Source organism: Ambystoma mexicanum, chromosome 2q (assembly GCF_040938575.1).
Source record: "Ambystoma mexicanum isolate Mex_15411 chromosome 2q, UKY_AmexF1_1, whole genome shotgun sequence".
NCBI classification, from domain to species: domain Eukaryota; kingdom Metazoa; phylum Chordata; class Amphibia; order Caudata; family Ambystomatidae; genus Ambystoma; species Ambystoma mexicanum.
Window position 1 is genome coordinate 919065959 of NC_090924.1, and position 19633 is coordinate 919085591.

Below are 19633 nucleotides of genomic sequence, written 5' to 3' on the forward strand. Positions count from 1 at the left end.
GGTCCAGCACACCTCTTGAAAGGAGAACAAGGATTATTCTCAAAGTACAAGTAAGCATAGCAAAGAACTCTGCTGCCTCTGATGGCTTTGACAAAATCTGCATGTACAATAGTTTTTAAAGGCAAAACGCGTCACAACTCCCATACATCACTTACATAGGTTATAAATCAAAGTAGCTGGCTGTTGCAACCCTATACATGGGTGGCCTGCTCCAATGGGGGATGCCAAGCCATTGGCCCCAGCCTTGTCTGCTCATTTTCCAGCTCCTAATTGGCAATTCCCCTGTCTGTGTCCTAACGGTCACCGTAACTCCGAAGCACCTGTTCCCCGAGTTTAAATGTTATTTTACGGCACCTCTCAGCACAATCGCAGGGACCCCAACTAATTCTGATGGATTGGCCTACTACACGTTTGTGGTCTGGGGTTTTGAGCTATCTGACCACTACAAATAAAAAATTTGGACTAGCAAAGGTCATGGGCCTTCTTCCTCCTTCCTTTGGGGCTAACATTTTGAGTGCTCTCTGGCCCTTTATGGCCTTGCAGGGAACATTCCTTCTGTGATATGAATCTCCCAAGGATTTGGTTTACACCACTGCCAGTTACAACCCAACCCTGCATGCATTCACTAATTTCTATTTTAGACCTGATCCTACTGCAGTGCAGCACTAGGCCTCAATTTCAAGATGGCTGCTGATTTCTACAATGGCATTTCACTATCAACGTTATCAGTTTAACATGATCTACCCCAGCTGCATTAACACCCCATCCTTTGAACATGCTCTTATCCGAATCAATTGTCGGCCTGGGACAGTAGTCCCTGCTCCCAACAAGAACACTCTTTTTTGTTAAATCTCCATTAACGAGAACGCGAGCCTTCATTTATCCTCTGCCATTTTCCCTTTCCAGTCTTTAGACTTCCTCATACAGCAATATTCTCTTTGGTGCCCATGCTTTGCACACTGCTCGCAAGCTTTCTCTTGCTTGTGCATACTGCTGAGGTACACGAGAGGAATGCATCCCAATCTGCTGTAAGACTTAACAATGCTCCTCCTATTGTAAAACAGGAAGGCAGACTTCCCCAGTTTGTTTTGGAGCTTGTACCTACTGTTTATAGCCTGACAAGTTTTATTTCCTTTAAGGCAGCAGGATCCTCCGCAGCGTGTGACTGGGTGCCCGCGTACCCTCACTTGGCTTATAAATATTTTCTTTTTCTATAATTTCCTTTATAGCCAGCTCCTGTGGCAGAGGGTGCCTGGCTTCTACGGCAGTCCTCGGCTCGGGGCTGCCGGAGCTTTGCTTTTCTTCACTGATGAGCACAATCTTGAGTTTGCTTTGTACTTCCAACACCAGTGCGTTGGCTCTGGTAATACCATGTGCTGTCCGCCGACGGCGCAGTCATGAACACGCCAATGTCCAGCCTTTCTGTGCCCGTCCAGGCCACGGACGGGATGGCCAGAATGCATAATGGCGGACTGACAAGACAGGCAATATTAGATCTAGCTCCTCCTGGTACCAGATTGCACCTAGGTTTGGGCTCGCCACCTGCTCGCTACACCGTACCTGCCCTTCATGCTACGAAATACTCTTGCACATTGCACAAGCTGTTGCTGTTAAGCTTTAGCTTCGAGACCTGGTTAAATGAGTGCCCTTCCGCTGCTCTGGTTTAGGCTGCACTGGATTAGGCTCTTCCCTGCGACTGAAATTCATCTTGATCAACCCTCGTTGCATACAGGTGGTGGGGTTGCTATTAAACTAGCAGTTTCTCAGGTCTCACTTTCCCAATGTGTTGTCATGGAAGCATTATTGCTGTGATGTGTAGTCTCGCCGTTTTACACATGCCACTTCGACCCTCCCCCGCGGGTCACATGTTGGTTTTCTTGACCTTTTTTAGATCTATTGGCAGTTGTCTCACTTGGTCCTCAGTGATTAGAATCTTATATTTAATTTCCCCTCTGGCCCCTATTCTAAAAACATTTTAACAGCATCTTTGGCTTGATGTCATGATTCCTGCTCCTCGTGTCCCCAGCCCTCCAAGATGTCAGGCTGGAGCCAGGCCACAATCACCTACATGGCCCTCCAGGGCCTCTCCATCCCTCCAAAGACCTACTTGGAATCAGACTTGGTGCTTGTGGCACCAGACTCGCTCACTCCCATAGGATAACATTGGGGATTGGACTTGTAGTGCATTAATGGAGACAAGATGGATGCCCCCACATATTTCGGTTCCCAGAACTGCATGTGCAGTTTAGTCTTTAGGGTGTGGTTCAGCCAGGGCTTTAAGTGGGCCGGGGCCTGCCGGGGCTGGGCCCCGGCAGGCTCTGAAATTTCGTTTTGAGGTGGGGCCCTGCCGGGGCCCACTAATCTCCCCTGGCAGCCCTGGCCACTACACGAAAAGGCATTTTTTCTAAAGCCTGAAGCTCACTCGTGAGCGAGAGCTTCAGGCTTCAGAAAAAAATGCGTTTTAGCCATAATGGTGGCGCCGCACCTGCGAGGCATCCCTTTAATTAAGTGATGCACGTGGGCCGGCGCCACATTATGGAGAAAACATGAGGCCGCTGGAAGCAGAAGCCTTGCTTTCTAAATACTGAAGGTCCCGCGGATTCGCGGGAGTTTCAGTCTTTAGGAAAAAGGCCTCTGCTTCCAGTGGCCTCACCCTTTCAGCCTTCATGGTGACGCTGCCCCTCTCCAGCTGCCGAGGGGCAGCACCACCATTAAGACTGAATAGGCGAGGCACTGTCCCCTGGCAGGCAAGCCTATACAAAATAAATGCAGAGATCAGCAACCTCTCCCCGATTGGGGAGAGGGTGCTAACCTCTACAAAAGCCTGCCTGCAGGGGTGCCAGTAGCCCATTGAGCCAGGGCTCGTCAAGGGGGCATGGCCTAACGGGCCATGAAGACCCCCGTTGTTAGGCCACGCCCCCTCGATGAGCCCCGGCTCGATTTGTAGTGCCACTTAAGGCACTGGGTTCAGCCCAGAAACACCTGGGATACCCAGAGACCATTTAAGCCACGCTCAGGCTGAGAAACGTGCTTTGTGTTTTCTGCAGCGTGACACTCGCCGTGTTAGGATCAGTCTCCAGTAGGCCTGCCTCTCAGCTCCTGCAAGAACGGGGAAGAAGGGGTTCAAGCACACAGGGCCAATAGGGAGTTAAACTCTACCAATCCTGTGTTTCAGGCGCAGTCTCCAGTCGAGTAGACTCCAGTGAAGGGTTCGAGGTCGTAAGAGGTCAGAACAGGCTGAGTGACGTCCCCGTGGATACCAGTTGAGCGTTACACTACCTATGGCCCAGCACATTTGATTTAAATCTCTTCCTCGTTCACTGCCCTGATCAATGGGCTTAATATCTTTGACAAATGATGCTCCGTTCCAGGTCTACTGGCCTGTTTAATGCCTTCTTTTCACCACATGAGAGTTGGCGGTCTGGCCTTCTGTGGCAGCAGCTCAACTAGGGAACGACATGCCGCCTCCATAAAAAATCGTTCGGACCATCTGCAATTCAGGAAATCTCTGAAGACCCTTCATTTTAGGATGCGCTGTCCAGCCTGACCCTTTGCCTTCCTGACGCAAGATACCTTTTGGGTGATCGTGCGCTTTATAAGCTTTAACATATTTTTCAGGGTCTGTTGGGGGAATAGTAACAGTGCTGGGTTAGAGGGGGTGAAGGCACCGTCTAACCTAACCATGCATGGTATTCTAGGGTCATATGTTTGTACCTGGCTGTCTTGTACTGATAGGTGTGCCCCAATCAAAACCATCATTACACTGCTAGGCATTGCCTTGGCACAGCATCGAAGCGCCCATCTGGCATGTACAGAAATCACCAACACGACCACCATCACTGGTGCCAGTATCTTCATGATTGCCCCATCCACGATGGTGCCAATGAGTTTTTTTCGGACCAGTCACTTTTCTGGATACCGGCCTCTTGTTTGCATGTGGGTGTACATGGCCTCTTATTATGTAAGCCCTGTTGGCAGCATAGTTTGGCAATATGTATGTACAACATGAATCCCCAATATTTCTTTTTTGTGTGCAAATCCTGCCTTCCATTGCTGTAAGCAAGTCCAGCACATGGCGATTCTGCAACGTCGTCAACCTGATTGCTCGCATCTCTATTTTTATGACATTTAATCCTTGTTAGTGTACTGTACCAACTCCCAACTGACTATTTGAAGCCACTTAGCTGCTTGTGCTCCTGGTAGTAACACTGATGCGGGGAAAAGTCTAGTATCAAGGAACAAATGTAACTCCTCCCATTTAACCCCCTTTTTTCCACCGAGCTCATATCTGCATAAGTTGTTATGGTGCACATCCTCTTACATACAAACCTAATCCTCTGTACTCGTCCTATGTCTTTCTCTTGCCTCCTAAATGTACTTTAATTTGAAATAATATGAAATATATTGGGGAATAATGACATGGCAAGTTTAGTAAGATTTGTCATCTTTTTGAGCAAGAATTCATATTAAAAATCACGTTCTTTTCCCCGTCCCACCATTCAAGCATTCAGTGATGTACAATTGGCGTTCAGAGATGACCTATTGGCATTTCCCTGTACCCTGCCGCCCCCTTATATGCTCGCCATATAAAACTACATCCCCAAATATATTCCTAATCCAAACATGGACCAGCTAACCAGTCCACCTTCACCATCCATCACGCAACTATAAAGAGAAGAAAATGCAATTGTGACACAGCACTTACGAGGAGGCTGTGAGCGTGCATCAAATGCATTCGTAGGAATTTGTATTTTCATCGTAACACTTATTTTTAAATTATTGGACATTTGTACGGCCCCTACACACGTGTTTCCAGAAGCCACAAGATGGGGTGGAGGGACATGAACAAAAGTAGCCCCAAAGCGGTTATATTGGCCTTGTGACAATCCAATCCTACTGTGCAAGTGTATGCAAGATGGTAAATGGAAGTGGGTAAGGGAGGATGAGTACAGTAGACCGGGAGGACCAGGTTGTTATAGTCCGGTAAAGAGATCCCAAAGGAAAGTGCTAGCAATGGATGCTGTGGGGACTTGTAGAGGGTGGCCTGCTCCCTATATGAGGCTTAAGGGACCAGGTCTTGTCGTAGCAGGAGAGTTGGCACATGAGAGGGAAGGATGTGTAGAAATGAGTCTTGAAGTTTTTGGTACTTAAAAATATCTAGCTCAGTCTGAAGGGGGCAGTGAGGCAATTCCAGAGGGACGAATCTGCTGAGGAAAGGATCTACCTTCCACTTGCTGCTTGGAGAAATGTTTGACCTGCAGAGTTGGAGCAAGAGGACCAAAGGATAGCCTTGTGGTGATGTAAACGGTCTTGAATTTGATCCTTGCAGTCACCGGGAGCCAGTGGAGAACTGGAGAGATGGAAGTTGCCTGTTGAGGAGGAGGTTGGGCTGCGAGCCCTGGACCTTGTCAGTACCATTGTGATAGCCATTATTGGTGCATTTGGAATATTTAATGGGGAGCAGAAGAACAAGTTACTTGCCAGTGGTGTCGTTCTTTCTATTGGATGTTCCTCCCATGTATTACTCCTCTTTTGATATCCTCCCAGCTGCTTCAGAATTCTTTTTTCGACAGATGGCGCTGTGAATGTGGTCGACTCAATGTCCCTCAAGGTCTTCTATCCCAGGGTCGACTGTGTATGTGTGTGTATGTGTATATATATATATATATATATATATATATATATATGCAACGGCCGTTGACTTCAGTTTGGTGTTTATCCCATCCTCTTATAGAATACCAGCATCAGTAAGTCTCCAGACAGTACCAGACTCTGAAAGTGTGAACCCCAGAAATTCTGCAGCAGGGTAGGTTGGGAGGGCTGATGAGTAATCCACTGGAGGAACATCTAATCGAAAGAACATTATATGGGGTAAGTAACTTGTTCTGGGAATGGATTGTGTCCTCTTGCATATTCATCTTTTAATAGACTCCTGAAGCAGTGTTACATTTTAAAGGAGGGAGTAAAAATTTTCAGATTTAAGATTTGTCATGGACTGGACAGCAAATCATCCTCCTTGTTTAGAGCATGAATCCAGACTAATACTTGGTAAATGTGTGCATGATGCACCAAGTGACTGCCGCAGAAATATCCTTTATAGGCACCCCTCTTTGCAGAGCAGATCATGTTGCCATGCCCCTTGTTGAATGAGCTCTCGGAAGGATAATTTCCAGCTAGCCTAGCATTCTGTAATGGCAAGAATGATCCATCTGGAGATTTTTTTTACTGGAAGCCCCAGTTTGTGTCCAGTGTACCCGATGAAAAGCTGGTCATGCTATTGTATTTTCACCAACCGTGAGATCTAAAAGCTCAAAGCCCTCCTGGGATCGAGTTTATGAAGTCTTTACTCTTTCTTGCTGGGACGAGGCGGCGGATACAATGTTGGTAGTACCATTTTCGGGGATAAATGAAAATCAATACTGTTTTTGGCAAGAAGGGTTTAACCCGTGGACAACTTTGTCTTTATGAAAAATAGTAAATGGAGGCTTATTAGATGTTGGGGAGAATTCTCAAATGTGCTAATTCCCTTCTACCTTGGAGACCCCCAGCTCTTTTCGCTGGACTTCTAATTTCCAACCTGGAGAGAGTGAGACCTTTCCCCCTCCCCCACTCGTGTTTTTCTGTGATTTGGACTCTGTTTCTTCTGACTTTGGAGCCTGACGAACGCCATAGGCATCGCCTTTACATTGTGACACACAGCACCTTCAATGCAGTGACACAGGGAAGTTTCTTAGATTTCCCAATGGTTTAAATACCTTCTTTTGGTGAAACTATTGTTTCCAAGTGAAGTGAAAGTGACTTTAGTTACATTTTGTAACTTTCTAGACCCAGCACACACTATCTTACAATAGTGTGCTGGAGGGGTTACTTAGTATCCCCTTTGTGTAGTTTCTCATTACCCTTTCTACAAGTATGGCTGGTGGTAGTGGCTTACTTTTTCCTACCATTGTGTGTTTTACTGCGGGCAGTAAGACACCCCAGGGTGCCCATTTAATCAAAATGGCCCCGGTCGTCTTTTTTCGCCATTTCTTGTTGGAAAGGTCCTTCTTGAGATTTACTCTGCGCGCCACACCAGGTTTGGTCCCTTTGTTTGTTTTCTTTGGCGGTATTCACTGGTGAAGCCCGCCTCTGGCTCCAGCATCTCTGGCAGGGGCAGGAAGTGAGGGAGATGCCCGACTCCCTGTGCTTAACCCGCATAAAAGGCAAAGCCTTTTTGGCTTGGAAGGCAGTTGACCACTGGACGAAGGAATCCGAAGAGCTTGGAAAAGACACTTGCTGCAACTCCTGGACCGTTGGTTTGCCTGGGGAAGCCCTGCTGCATTGCTGAAGCTCCGAATTTGCCTCGACTAGAGAAGCCCTGCAATGGACGACTTCTCCCCTTGGGTTGGTGGGACCAATCACCCCAAAGTGAACTTGTCTGGACATCCTCTCAGAGCTGGCTGTACTTGCCTTGCTGCTGCAGGAACCAATTGCCAGGGAGAGGCACACCAGATCGGGTACATCGCTTTAAAGTCTGATCCGAGCTCCAGGAAGATCCGCTGGACTCCCATGAAGCAGGACTGACCAAGCCTGAGCCATCTCAAGAGTGCTGGACCCCAGATGCGAGGAAAGTCCATTAAGGTATCTGAGAACTGTGGTGGAGCTGTTTGCGAGAGCTGAGAGGAGCTGAAAGCACGAATTGCCGCTGATCTTAAGTTGCCCATTGCTGCCGCCAACCTTCCATTCGTAGTGCAGGAGTCCCCAGACGTCCTCCCTCGTATCCCAACGACTGAGGCCCAGGAACACAGGATCTCAGACCTACACAGGAACAGAAGCCAGCTGGAAGCAAGTTTTCTTCTAACCAAAGATACTGTAAAACTAAGAGGACTTATCTCTTGTGGTGTAGCCTTCCTAGCTCTCAGTTGAAACTTGTCTTGGTTGCATTTGTAAAGTTGCTTGCAGCTCTGCCCCTCGCAAGCATCCCAGCGTGTGGCCATACAGTGATTTCCTTTTATACAAAAACTTCTAAAACATTGTGCAAGACTTTTACCTACCTGCAAGAAGTGCTTCAGCTCACCTAGAGATTTGCTCAACTAACATTGGCTGTCCTGGCTCCATGAAAGACTTTCTTACCGCTGTCTTTGTGCTTTGCCTTTCCCCAAGGAAAGGGTTAATTTACTTTGCATTGGAGGGTAGAATAAAGTACGGACCTGCTTAAGAATATTTGTTAACCATTGTTTGTTCCCTTATCTTCTCCTTATTTATCACAACCTCAGTATTGCTCTAAATGTACAGGTAATATATTAATGTCCACAGTGTCCTAGTTATTTGTCACCTCAGGGTGTAGTATAAATCTGTGTGCCATTCCAAATGGGTATTTACTGATTAAAGAAACTGTGTAATTTTGAAGTGCATTTTTGTGTTACTTGTATATTGCTCCCTTTTAAAGAAGGCTTATTCAGCTGACTGATAAATTAATAATTGTTTAATCAAGAAACCTTGTGCAAGTGTTTATTTGGATACTTGTCACTGTGAATCTCTGTGTAAAACCTTACTGCTCACGTTGACCCCTCTTGAGATGAGCATGGCTGCTCAGTCACTCTACCAACTTGTGTAGTACATGCTTATACCAAAGGTTGGGTTAACTAATGCCAAGAGGACAAGGCTGGTGCAGTCTCCCACAGGGTACTGCATACAATCTTGCTTAACACTAGATAATGTCTGCAACTCACTCACCCTGCTGATGCAACTAAGAGGTTTTAAATGTTAGCCTTAATGGGCAGATTGAGATCCCAAACCGGCACTTGAAAAGGTGTTGGAGGGAACATGTTAGTGAGCCCTTTAAGGAATTGAATGATTAACAGCATTTTGAAGTAAGATCCCTCTTCAGATGTGTGCTTGAAGATTGGAACATTAAAGTTTATTTGGCAGTGCTTTCAATCTGGAGCCCCAGATTTGCCAAGTGCAACAAAAAGGACAACACCATATGTGTATTGCATTGAAAGGGATCTGCATTCTTTTCCCTGCACCAGCTGCAGTATTTGTTTCAACTGCAGCAGTACAAGGACTTTGTTGCTGGCCTTCTGGCTGAAAGCAAGATCTCCATTGCGTCATCCTGGGAAGTCCCAATCCTTGTATCTTAACCTTAACCTCTCAAACCTTGCGTGAAGGTTGAGTGTCTTGACCTCTGGATGGAGAAGCTGACCCTACTCTTGTGAGAAGGTCCTCATTGTAGGAGATGAATTGGAGGGCAGATGGACATGTCCAGAAGGTCTATGTTCCATGTCCTCGTGGCCCAATCTGGAGCAATTAGGATCATGGGTTTCCCAAACTTTCTCAACCTCTTGATCACACAAGGAATGACGGGGACTAGAGGAAAAGCGTACAGGAGTGGAAACTCCCAGTCCCCCATGAACACGTCTCCTAAAGCTCCTCTTTGGGGCAAATAACGATCTGAACAGTTTGCACTTCCGGTTGACACTGGTCACGAACAGATCCACTTTAGGGGGTTCTCCAAAGGTTGAAGATCTTTTGAAGGACTTCCTGAGCTAATTTCCACTTGTTGGAGACTGCTTTGCCTGCTCAGAGTGTCTGCCGCCGTGTTCTCCTCTCTGCTTGGTGAATGGCTGATGGGGAGATTCCTTCTTGGATTGCCCAGAAGCAGAGCTGCATCACCACTCTGCACAGTGGTAGTGAACCTACGCCTCCTTATGTTGTGGTAATACATGGCCACTGTGCTGTCCGTCATTACCAGGACCTTATTTCCCTTTGCAGAGGGCAGAAAGGCCTTCAATGCAAGTCTGATCGCACTCAGCTCCAAAAGATTGATGTGTAGTTTGGACTCCTGTGGAGTCCAACGACTGCTGATTGTCAGATCGTTGGCGTGGGCTCCCCACCCTATGAGTGAGGCATCCATAACTACCATTATCTCAGGCCATGGTTGCCAAAAAGATTTTCCTTTCAGAATATTGTGCTCGCCGGGCCCTCCACAGGAGAACCTGTGCAACCCTGCTCTGAACCTGAAGACCGCCTGACATCTTGCCCCGAAATTGAGGCCACTGTGTCCTGAGCCCATTGAAGGGATCTCGTTCTCAGGCGAGCCTCTGGCACCAGAAAAATGCAAATTGCCATGAGGTGGAGCAACCTCAAAGTCTAAGGCCAGAAGATGCTGGCCACTCTGGAATTTGGTGAACATCTGCAGAATGTGTTGAGCCCTCACCTCAGGTGGCAAGGCTTTTCCCAAAGATACATCCAGGACCATTCCGATGAATTGGAGTATTTGAGGTGGTATCATGTGGGACTTCTTGAAATTGCAGGAGAAGCCCATTCTGTAGAGCACCGCCAACAGCAAACGTTAGGTACTTTCTGTGCTTGTGATGGATAGGCACATGAAAATAAGAATCCTGAAGGTCCATTGTCGCCATTAATCCTGCAGCTGGAAGGCCTGAAGGGTCTGAGTGTGACCATCTTGAACTTTTCCTTCCTGAAGAACTTGTTTAAGCATCTCAAGTGCAAGATGGGTCTCAATCCTCCGTCCTTCTTGTGGATTAGTAAATAGGGAGACTACCACCCTTTGTTCCTCTCTGTCACAGTTAGTGGTCCTATAGCACCTTTCTCTAGCAGGCTCAACATTTCCTGAAAAAGGAACAGATCGAGAACTTTGGACGAGTGGCTCTCCGGTGTGTGGGTGATTTTAAAAAGGAGAGGCAGTAACCCTGGGCTACTCTTTCCAACACCCACGCATCTGAAGTAATACCTCTCCTTTCTTTCAGATGCCGTGAGAGTCTGCCTCCCACTGGGGGTTTGTGGGTTAAGTCCTCAGAGGTTTTGAGGCGGCTGAAGGTAAATTAGCCATTGCTTGGGTGGACTTTGAACCTCTCCCACCACAAAGAAATCTTCTTTGGCCCCTTTGACCGGCAAGTCCTCTCGCCCTTCTAACTGAGCATTAGAAGCGAAAGGACCTACCCCTCCAAGATGGTCCACTGGGGTGAGATGGTTGTGGCAGTCTGATAGCGGCACCAAGGAATTTGGTTGCCACCTTTGAGGTCTGCAGCTTCTCTAGGCTTTTGTCAGCCTGGCTGCCAAGCAGATGAGTGCTATGAAAGGGCATGTTGAGGAGGAACCTTGACTGCACATCCGGTGCAAAACCCGACTTCCTCAATTACGCAAATCTGCATATTACAGGGCTTGTTGCCATGGCAGCTGAGTCCAGTCCTGATTGACCCACACACAGCCTCCTTACCGTCTTACAATATAAAGAAAGGCATCTTTCTTCCTCTTTGGGAATATGATCAGCTGCCATTTCTACACAGTCCCACAGGGTGAATGTAAACTGTTGTAGGGCAGAGGTGGCATTTGCAGACTTGCGAGCCATACTCCTGGCAGAAAATACCTTTCTAGCTCAAGCGTCGAAACGCTTAGCCCGGTCTAATGGGATGGTGGGGTATGCAGCCTGTGTACAATTAGACAACGCTGCTTGAACCACCAGGCTCTCGGGTGTTGGATGCTTAGATAAGTAGCTAGGACTGCTACACAAAGGCGTATATTTTTTTTGTTATTAACCACTGGACTAGATTCTGGAACCTTCCGATTTGACATAACCCTTTTTTGGAGGGCAACATGAAAAGGAAGTACAGGATCCTTCTGCGGACCATTGTCAAGAATGTCCATTAGGTCGTCTTGCTCGAATGGTGTTGCAGGTCTGACCCATCCCAGGAAATCAATAACTCTCCATGGTCTGCCAGGGCTGGCTTGCCAAACTCCAGCTCTGGTGATGTGTCAATCCCACTAGCTGTTTGAAGATTTTCATATACATCTTTTAGCCTAGACACTAAAAGCGCCTGAAACATTTGGAGGGCCAAGCTCCAGACCAAAAGGAGTGTCCTGGTCCGACAGCTTGTGATCCTCAAAGCGTTTAAAGATTAGAAAAAACCCTTCCCTGGCAAAGGTTTGTATGCTTTTTCTACTTCCTTTGCAATTACTGGTGTTTTTGAGGGCAATGGCTTAGACATTAATGGCCCTGGCATCGAGGACTTTGATTTATGTGTCGATTTAGGTGTCGACAGAACCCTTGAAGAGCATGATGCTCAACTCGATAGTCTATGATGATTCTCGAGCGGACTCTCTCCTGGGCTCGAGGGTGGGCAGGATTTGGCCATAGCTTGTTCTTTGTCGGCTTTCGACAGCTCGACAGGAGCATGGCTTTTTTTCTTTTTGTTTCGAGTGGGTCGGGCCGCCTCGAATATTTTAAGCTTTGCCTGTCTGAATTCCTTCCACTGAGCTGGAGTGGTGGATTTGGTTGCACAGGTTTTACTTTTTCTCGGGAGAAGACTCGGAAGAAGTAGTAGCAGATGGCAATGTATGATGCCTATTCTTAGATTTCCTCGATGAGGACGAAGAATGGTGCAACCCTCCTGGAGCATGAATGTTTCTTCAATCTTTTCCTTCAAGGGGGGACATCTCTTAACTCATCGGGCAATGGTTTCTTCGGAGTCGGCAAGGGACATTTAGTTGGGGGCCTACCCACCGCTAATTTCTCTTTCAGTCATGGACTGAAGTCCTCACAGTCTGCCGTTCTATGCTCCACACCAAGGCACCACAGACACTCTGAGAATCCGTGAGGGACATCTTGCCCCTGCAGTCGCTCTTTTGACAATTCTTTCTAACCCGGTCTGCACGGTTTATGAATTTTGAGACCGTCATCGTACTTGATCGCAGTTGTGACAAGAACCGATGCGCGCTGTCTTTCTCAAAGCATTGGCTCTCGTGGAAAAACGGAACTGAAGCCAACGGGTTTTGCGTGTACTATATATACCGACTGTGGTGTTGACCCTGGGATCGAAGCCCTCGAGGGACATAGATTCAACCACATCAATGCACAGCACCCTCTGACGAAAAATCGAATTCCGAAGCAGCTGTAGGGGAGAGGATAGAAACCATATGGAGAATCCATAAGTCAGAAGAAGGAACTGCAAAGAGTATGTGAGTGATTGTCTGAAGGAAGTATTGATGTCTGTGTTGGGCAGGCCAGGGTTGGAGCTCAGAAGTGTCTTTTTAAGTTCCTTCCTTCCAGACATCTTGGCAGAAGGGAGGATCGATGATGGAGAAGTAATTTGAAAAGATAGGAGAGACAGGGAGCTCCATGGGGGCATAGACAAAAAAGGGGGCAAAAGCACTATGCAACACTAGAATCTCAGCAGGCTGCCAAGCAGACAAAATCAATGAACACACTGGAAAGGCCCAGATTTACAAATCATTATCAAATTTTGCCAGAAAGCAGTACAAAATAGAGAATACACAGTTGAAACCACACTGGTATCAAAGGAGGAAACCCGGTATCTCACTGTACAAACCCTTTGGCAGTGTCTACTCTGTTTATAGCTGGGGGGATCAATAACAAATCTAATAGGAGACAGAGCTAGCGGTACAGGTGCAGTACTCCAAACATCTAAAAGGAAAAGGGACCGGACAGATCTAAAACATTATAACATCAATTAAACAATCAGGTAATTAAAATACATAATTAAATTCACTGGTCCACAATACACAACTTATCAGAAAACATAGGCATATGTGCTTGGCAATAAATGCTAATTGAAACAAATTTGAGAAATAACAGGGTACATCTACGATGTAACAGATGTACATCTACAGAGAGCTGTCTCGAAAGAGACAGCTCTCCGAATTGAAAGCAAGGAAGTGAGAATATGACATAACAATCCAAATTGAATTTGGTACACAACAAGTTGGCGTAGATATACCCTGTTATTTCTCGAATTTGTCTCAATTAGCATTTATTGCCAAGCACGTATGCCTATGTTTTCTGATAAGTTGTGTATTGTGGACCAGTGAATTTAATTATGTATTTTAATTACCTGATTGATTATTAAAATTGATGTTATAATTTTTTAGATCGGTCTGGTCCCTTTTCCTTTTAGATGTTTTGAGTACTGCACCTGTACCGCTAGCGCTGTCTCCTACTAGATTTGTTACAGTTGAAACCACACCTACATTTCATTTTGCGAGAAAGCACTAGAAACAGTACAAAATGGAGGATGCAAAGATATTAGAGCACACCGAAATTCAATTTTGCCAAAGATTTAAAGGCACACTAGAAGGAATTATGAGTTAGGCACGTTCAAGGGACGGAGAACCTGAATCTTTCTCCAACTTGCCCCCTTTGCGTTTTTTAATGGGTATATAGCTGTGTTGCATGGGGAGTTGGAGGGTACAATGATCGACTGATTTAGGAGTGCAGTAATGGTGTCTCATATGCCCTCCTCTGCTTGTTTGACTAGTGGATATTGTTTTACTTGGGGTAACACTGCCTGCGGTCTGACTGTTATTCTTACGGGTACCACTTCCTGCAAAAGCCCTACAGCGTGGGCACTGGTTGTCGATCTCTCCGGGACCTGCTCTAGATCTTTATCTGTGAAGAAGGGTGGAGTGACAAGGGCCATCAAAGAACATTGCACCTTGCAATATTGCATCATAATCTCACAGGGGATGCAAATAGCCAACACTATTTCTCCATCAACCAACCCCTGCAGATACAATTAGTATTGTCCCGGCCACAAGCTCTGGGGTTACAACAGGCCTAAAAATGAAATCGGATGGTATCTGCCAACATGCATTACCAATTTGTGGCAGAGCATAAAGTAAAACTGTAATCCCATACAAAACATATCTGGGTCAACAGGAATGCCACAAACCACCACCTCTCCTCCCCGATCCCCCATCCCCTCCCCTCCCCTCCCCTGCATTATCACCATCTCCCTCATAGCACACATTCATGGGGTGGCACATATTCCCCGATCTGTGAAGGAGATGGTCATGTTTAATTTACTCAGGAGGTTGCCGGCGCCGCCTCCTCCAATTTATCCTTTGTGTCCCACTCATCCCGCAACTCTGTATCTGTGTCCGACCTCACTGACCCATAACCTACGCTCTCCGCTCATCACTCTTCTCCATATGGGCATCCATGATTGCAGTGCTATCTAGTCTGAACAAAATAGGTCTGTCCCTCCACTCATCTAGTCCACACACCAGTTTACGCCCTTCTTCCCGGAGGATGCTCAACTGCGCCAACACCGCTTGCGTGGCCTGTAAAGCTTCTGCCAATTCCTTCTGCGGTTTCCTACCCGGTGGCACTGCTGTTAGTTTGATATGGGGTTGGTAATATTGATGGGGCGGGGCTGTGGCGGGCGAGGGCACATATGTTGGGTTTGTATATCCTGTGGCGCGAAGAGTTGGATACAGTCCTATACAGCCCTTGTGTTTAACAGCCACACACATGTTCCAATGTCCCCCTATTATTTGTAGCCTGCTCTGGCCATGGGCAGAACCTTGGCCAGGGGTGGCAATTCCCCCTTGGGTCTCTGCCACCCACTGCTTGTGGTATATCTCAATTTTATCTTTAAACAATGGCACTGCACATATACTCCAACTGAGTAATTCCCCCCATGTTGACAACCTTTACATAAAAAACAATCAAACCCTATACAAGATGCAATTCGACATCAATGTTCCTACCAGTCCTTCGCTCCTGTTCCCCTACCCACACTCCCTCCACGCACGCAAGCACGTGCCCGCGCGCACACAAGGTCTCGCTCCTCACACCCAATATGCATGCTACTACTTCCACAGGCCCTCCCTTGGCCCCCGCTTGCTACACAAAATCTTAAAAACTAAAACAACAATCTAAAACAAACTAAACAAACCACTACTTCGCCTTACTCCCCCACCTGGGATATATTGGGCACAGGAATCCGAGCTCTCTAATTATATGGAACCCCCACTTCATTTATTCTCTTATCACAATTCAAAATGTCGCATTCTTCTTCCCTAGCTCAGAAAGGATCCCACTTCTCTTTTTCTCTTCTCATATACTTAACAATATAATAATAAAAAACCGCCACATGGCCTTCACACACTATCCAACTCCAATATGCACCAATCTACCACACACTCTCATTCCCTCTTCTACACACACACACACACCCCCCTAAACCCCACACTGTTCTTCGCGTTTACCCACTCTGCATCAACCCCTGTTGTCGGCCACAAGATGTGTACTTGCATCTGCGTGTTCATGCAAGCTCCTCTATCACAGGGTCCCAATAATGGCATGCACGTTCCTAGGTTCTGTGCTCTGCTCCAAAGAGCAGACAGGAATTCTGTGAAAACGGTTCCTGTACATCACTATGGGTTGCGCGCTTGAAATGTCTGCAGGTGGGTGCAGCCCCTCCAGATGTGTGACCTGGAAGCCTCCGTCTTGTGAAAAATCTGGGATCATGTCGGGATCACCAAAAATGTAGAGCAGCCCCTCAACACTCACACCAGAAGAAAAACAATCCACTAGGGAAAAAGGCCCAGCACACCTTTTGCAAGGAGAACAAGGTTTATTCTCATAAAGAACAAGTATGTGTAGCAAAGAACACTGTTGCCACGGAGCACTCTGCCAAAATCAGCATGAGCAATAGCTTTTAAAGGTAAAACATGTCACAACTAACGTACATCACATAGGTTATAAATCCAAGTGGCTAGTTGGTGCGACCCTATACATAGGCGGCCTACTCCATAGGGAGGGCCAAGCCATTGGTCCCAGCCTGGTCTGCTCTTCTTCCACATGGGATTCTTCTTCGTACATCATCAAGCGCGAAGCTCCTAATTGGCAATTATCAACACAACTCAGTACATGCCCTGTCTATGGCCTAATGTGCACCTGGTACGGCAGACATGGACGCAGAGATTACTTTCGAGGTCACAATAACTTTAAAGCCCTGCTTGACCCCCTAAGTGCCTGCGCCGTTCCAATTCTTCCCACGCCAAACTTAACATTGTTACTTTCCCTTCCTGGCACCTCGCAGCACAAATCACATGGACCCCAGATGGGGTAAACTCTCCTTTCTGTTGTGATCCTTCTGATGGATTGGCACACTAACAGTTTTATGGTCAGTGGCCTGGGGTTGACCGTTAGACTGGAATGCTGGGGTCTTGGGGCAGGGGTATCAGAACACAATAACTTAGAATTTGGACTAGCGAAGGTCAGAGGCCCTCTCCCTCCTTCCCGTATGATAACATTTTGAGAGAGCACGCTCGGCCCCCTCATTCCCTTGCAGGGCACATTTCTTCTGCGGTATGTGTACTACTAATGTGAAACAGTGAGAGGTTTATGAATCTCCAAGGAGTTGGCCTTCTCCGCGACTGCCTGTGTTACAACTGTAAGGAGGGCATGTTATCAAACAGTGAAGACACTCAAGTGACACAATTCAGGGGTGTTTATTGAACTTCAATGGGTTGTTCGAATGCCTATCTAAGCCAAAATCTAAAGATGGGAGTAAGCTACGACCATCAAATAATAATAATAATGCAGTCCTTGTGGAGTGTCAAGAACCAAAAGAGGAGAGAGTATCGACACTTTACCCCGAACCACAGAAGCCAAACAGATTCGGTCCTCCAACCATGGATGACACGGGCGCCGGATGTCTGAAATAACAGGAATCCACGTGGCAGTCAATGGGGGAGGTTGGTGGGCGGAAGAGGGATTAGGGAGAGGTTGTAGATAGGATAGGGGAAGTAAGGAAAACCAGAAAGAGGTAAATGGAGCATATGATTGGATAGGTTTGGGGGAATAGGGAAAACAAACATGTGTACCAATAACCCTGTTCTACTCCTAAACCTGATCTTCCTGTCTCCTGATCTCCCCACGGGACTGCCCGGACTTAAAGCAAGACTCAAAGAAATCTCCAGCAGCGTCCTTTCACCACTGTGACTCAGGCTGTGCGACCAACATTCCTCTGGCATCACAGCCTCTCACAGATGCCTCCAAAACCGCTGCCGTGACCGGCCATTCCGAACACTCAATGATCTGCACCTGAGCACGGGTGGCTGGCATGTAAAATTATCGAGCATAATTACATGCAGCTGGTTGATGTGAAAATCATAGGACTACAAAACCTTCCCGCTGCTGCTGGGAAATATAGTTATTCCTGAATTTATCTGTAGTTCTCAGCGTTTTCCATGCCCAACGTGTCCCTTTGTTCAGCAACCCCTAATCCTGACAGTACCTCCTCTCCCAGGACCATTCCCAGGAGCTGGCGTCTCATGGTGATGCATGTGAAACTGTTGCACCAGTTTTGGAGCATGCACTAAAAACTAATCACGTTATTTCATAGAGGGCTTCGAGGAGAACTCAAGGATGTCTTGGCTCAAGTCGTGAACCCACCTCAAGACTGCGCTGAATATATAGACTTAGTGGTCCAGTTAGATCACAGACTTCAGAACAGAAAGGCTGATCGAGCCAAGTTTGAGAATCGGGTGTTGGTCAAAACCCACGCTAACCCCAAAGGAGCAGATGCTTCAGAACCCATGCAAATCGGAGGGGTTAAAGGACCCTTAACCCAGAAGGAAAGGGAAAGGAGGCGGCAAATGCAATTGTGTCTATATTGTGGAACTTCTGGCCATTTTCTACGGGATTGCCCTGTAAAACCACCCAAGAAGGTGGTAGGAGCTGCTGATAAAAGCCATATGGAGTCAGACTCGGGAAACGACCACGCCCGACGCGTAGAGGTCCGCTTGCCGAGCTTGAAGAAGGATACTCAGACCTTGCATTTCATCATACCAATGGTCCTCGTAGATCCAAGGCAGCCATCGCGTATGCACGCAGTAAGGGCATACGTTGATAACGGGGCCATAGGAAACTATGTGGACTACGAATTGGCTTCTGGGATGAATCTACCTCTCTGCCGAAAAATCACCTCAGATGTCATCACCACAGTCGATGGAACTGAAATTGCCTCTGGGCCTGTAACTCATTCCACCGCAGAGATGACACTATTGGGTCAGGATGGGCATCGAGAGACTATTGTGTTTGATCTAATCAAAGCCCCACAGTTCCAAATAATACTGGGGATACATTGGTTGGAAAAGCATAATCCTTGTATTGATTGGCGAGAGAAGAGAATAACCTTCCCGGATTGTGCACAAACCTGTTACCCAAAGAAAAATCTGAATGCAGGCCTGGCCACAGTAACCACAGCAGTCGTGCAACTACCTCCAGAATATCAAGAATTCCAGGATGTCTTCCAAAAAGAACAGGCAAACACCTTACCACCTCACAGATCGTACGATTGTCAAATCAATCTCATACCCGGTGCACAACCCCCTTGTAGCAGGATCTACGCCCTTACGGAACCCGAGAACCTTCACCTACGACAATACTTAGACCAGTACCTTGCTAATGGCTTCATTCACCCATCCAAGTCTCCTGCATTTTCAGCTTTGTTCTTTGTGCCCAAAAAGGACGGTGACCTCAGAACGTGCATAGACTACCTCATATTGAACCAGATAACTGTTAAGAAACGATACCCATTGCCTCTGATCCCTGAACTACTAGATCAAGTGATGCTTGCATATACACTAAGTTAGATCTCCGGGGGGGCATACCATCTGGTACGTGTAAAAGAGGGCGATGAATGGAAGACTGCTTTTCGCACTAAGTATGGGTTATTCGAATGCCAGGTGATGCCTTTCGGGTTGTGCAATGCACCAGCAGCCTTCCAATACTTCATGAACGATGTCCTTCGTGAACTCATTGACGTTTGTGTTGTTGTATATATCGATGATATTTTAGTATGCTCCTCTTCAGAATCTG